This window comes from Eurypyga helias, unplaced genomic scaffold (genome assembly GCF_000690775.1).
Source record: "Eurypyga helias isolate BGI_N326 unplaced genomic scaffold, ASM69077v1 scaffold8279, whole genome shotgun sequence".
Lineage (NCBI taxonomy): Eukaryota > Metazoa > Chordata > Aves > Eurypygiformes > Eurypygidae > Eurypyga > Eurypyga helias.
This window is the reverse complement of record NW_010274025.1, coordinates 66,629-70,034: the sequence shown is the minus strand read 5'-3', so window position 1 is coordinate 70,034 and position 3,406 is coordinate 66,629. Positions and strand designations below refer to the sequence as shown.

At 50.6% G+C, this 3,406-nt stretch overlaps 1 protein-coding gene across 1 annotated transcript in view; it reads right to left on the bottom strand.

Annotated features, from left to right (window-relative positions):
• The window catches only part of LOC104515639 (astrotactin-2-like), a gene marked incomplete at its 3' end in the record, with an annotated part of 135,912 nt that overhangs the window by 69,543 nt on the left and 62,963 nt on the right, over positions 1-3,406 (bottom strand).

Sequence of the window (3,406 nt, the reverse complement as noted above, 5' to 3'; positions counted from 1 at the left end):
GGAACTAGATGATCTTTAAGGTCCCTTCCCACCTAAACCATTCTATCATCCCAGTCCTGAGCATGGAGGAGGGGCTCGGGGTGGTCTGGCTCAAGCTGAAGCAGATGCCAGAGCCTGCCTGGAGAGCTGCTGCGGGCTGAGGATGTTCAGTGAGATCCCAGCAGGTCACTGTGCTGGGGCTCTTCAGCCTGTCTCAGCCATCACAGTACCCACGGCATCACTCTGTGCTTGCACCCAGTGCTCTGCTCTGTGTCTGGGCTTCCAGCAACCCCCCGTACCTGACCTTTCTGCCTGATGGGGGGAGCAGGATCAACCTCAGTCCCAGGGGCCAGCCAGCAGCCGAGGGGCGCCACAAGCTCAGACAACGGCTGGGCTGCAGGAAGGGCCAGAGGCTCTCCAGGACTCCAAGATGAATAAAGTCGGGATGCTCAGCCCCTGCAGCATCTCCATATGATGCCATCATTTTCCCTGCCTCAGTTTCCCCTAACACAGGCAGCTGCACAGCATCTGCCCTGCAGACCTGATGTGATGCTGATGAATTCTTCATTCACCCCTTAGAAACCTTCTTCTAGAAGGCAGGAACATTTCTGTGTTACAAAGCAGCTGCTCCAGGGCCTGAGGAAGCAGATGGAGATGGGAAAAGCTCTCTCCTGCCTCCCCCCTCCCCACCAGTGAGCCAGGGGGACTCATTAGACTCACCAGGTCCTTGACGAGCCAGGCAGCAGAGAGCACAGGGGACAGCCCACCACTGCAGGGAGCCTGGTACAGCCTTGGAGTTAGGATGCTGCTTGTTTCCTCCCCCATCTTCTCTCGGAGCAGCCATCGGCCTCAGACCCGAGCTGAATGTATTTTGCTGGGCAGGAGGCAAGCAGCACCCTGGAGCAAGGGGGATGGAGCAGGAGCAATGCACCCTGCAAGTCAAGATTTGTTCATAGGGCTCTGCCTCCTTGGTTTGGGGGGTTTTTTGCTAGTAATATTTTCCTCTCAAACTCAGCTGGAACATATCCCACGCTACTCAGGAGAAGAGAGGAACTGAGTAAGTATCAAAGCTTGATATAACCTGTGATGGGCAGCTGGGGATGTGGACTAGCATCTCTACAACACTGGCAGGGTCTCTCTCGTGGAGGCTCCAGCGCTGGTGAAAGGTGTGATGACTGACAGCCTGGGAGATGGGAGCCCTCCCTGTATCACACCCGACACACGAGGAGGTTCCCACACTTTCCGATTCTCCCATGGGAGTGGGGAAGGGGAGAGTCTGACCCTCTCTCAGCAAGCAGACCCCTGGCGCGCGCAGACTTGTTGCAAACAGGTTGCAAGAAAATCTCCTATCTGGAAAATCTCATGAAGTCAGTAATGAGGGTCAGGAAGAAGGAGCAAACCAGCCAAACCACCCCCCAGCTCAGAGCTCCACACAGCACAACGGCCTCTCTCAGAACTTGTTTCACTCAGAAAAGCAGGATATTAAGTCCAAATTCTATCTCCCTTGGGACTGTCATCAGCACTGCGATCCAGAGCAGAGGTCACACTGACCCACCAAAAGGAAGCAGAGGGTGGAGAGCTGGCATGGACACAGGGCTGTGCTGAAGAAGAGGGATAACTCATTGGAGACGGGTATGAACAGAGCACTTGTTGGCATGAGCCAGCTCCCCAGAGCCACCTGTGACCAGCACTGCCTCTCCCAGCTCGAATTCCAGAGATGGGACGAGCCCAAGAGAAGACAAGGATCAAGGCTCCATGGTAAAGTCTCTTCTGCATTATTTCTTACACTCTCCCTCCTTTGATTTCTCTGGACACATTCCAAAGACGGAGAACATAAGCGATCCCACAGACCTCGAAGCCAGGAAGACACATGGGACAGTGTGCTTGGACCGCAGAAGGTGATGCTACAGCCATCCCTGTATCTGTGCCTGGACAGATCAGATTTACTTCTCCATGATTCCAGTACTGAAAACCAGCTATCAACAGGTCTGCTGCTCTGGAGCTCTCCCTCACCTAATATTTACCTATGGGAATGTCCCTCTAACACACCTTGCCAAGGCCCTGTGAAGCCGTCTTTATTCTACAGGAGACAGACAAAGCCCACAGCCACTTAACCAGCCAGCTCCAACAAAGCCCAGAGTAAAACTGAACCCACGTGCCACCTAAGTGGAAACTTCCCATCGTGTCGGCTGGGATCGATGCCTTGACAGTATCAGTAATTAGGCTCAATCCTAAAAAAAACCTAATCCGAGGAGAGAAACCCTGAGGAATCTCTCTCCTTGGACCCGATTAACTACCTCACGGCACCTGCAATGACACGCAACCATGGCAAAATCGATACAGGAACATCATTGTAAGAATTAACTGTATCTGACGACGCATCCTTCTCTATTAGAGTTATGATCTCATCCAATTATGGATCTTTGCTGAACTCGTAATTATGAGTTTGGTACTATGACTTCCCACTAAGCTATTGCTTTGCTTCCACGAGGGAGAGAAGAGTCAATGAAAGGATAATGGAAAATTCCTTTCAAGGACGCAGCGATGGCAAAATTTAGCTAGACAGGAGGGGAAATACAATGGGGACTTTATGCAAGACACTTCCCTCGGTTAGCCGCCACCGAACACGAACAAACCGGGCTCTCGCAGCATCGCTCAGATGGTAGCGCAGATCTAACAGCCAGCTCTGCGCAACCATGTGAGGCAGCTCTTCCTCTTGAATTCCCTTCAAACCCCGCCATCAAAGCTGCCCAGGTGAACAACAGCTTATGCAAAGAGAAATAAAGGAATTCTTCCCCTTTATCTATTCCTTTATATTTGCCCTACAAGGAAGCTTAAACAAACAACCCAAAGCCAATGTATATGTCAATATGAGTATCTTTGTAGCCAGCATACAGCACGAGTGTGTTCTGAGAGACTGACAGAGCACTTGACCTCACAGGGAATGGCGTCAAGGCAGCGGGAAAGCAAAGGTTTATCTGCTTTTCATTAAAACACGGGTTCCACGCCTCGCTCACGCACTGTCTCTCCCTTCCTTTGTGGTAGCTGAAAAACCCCCGAAGTTCAGCAACTTTTCCAAAGCACCCAAGGACTTTCACCCAGGCTGGTATTCCAGAATAAACCACTGAAAAAATTACTTCAGCACTTCGGAAATCTTCCCCCTGCACCAGCAACTTTTCAGGACCGTTTCTTTCATTCCTGTTTGCAACACAACGAATTTCTTCCTTCTTTTCCAAAGGAGATATTGCAAACCATTTTCCCCCTAACGCAGCTATTTGTGTACTGCAACAGGTAACTTTAACTCACAAATTCTCCCCCTGCTTTTCATCAAAAGCTCATTTTAAACTCGGTGAGAATTTCTTTTGCTTCTAAAACCCATGGAAAAGAAAAAAAAAAAAAAACCCACACCGAAAGTAATGCCCTACCT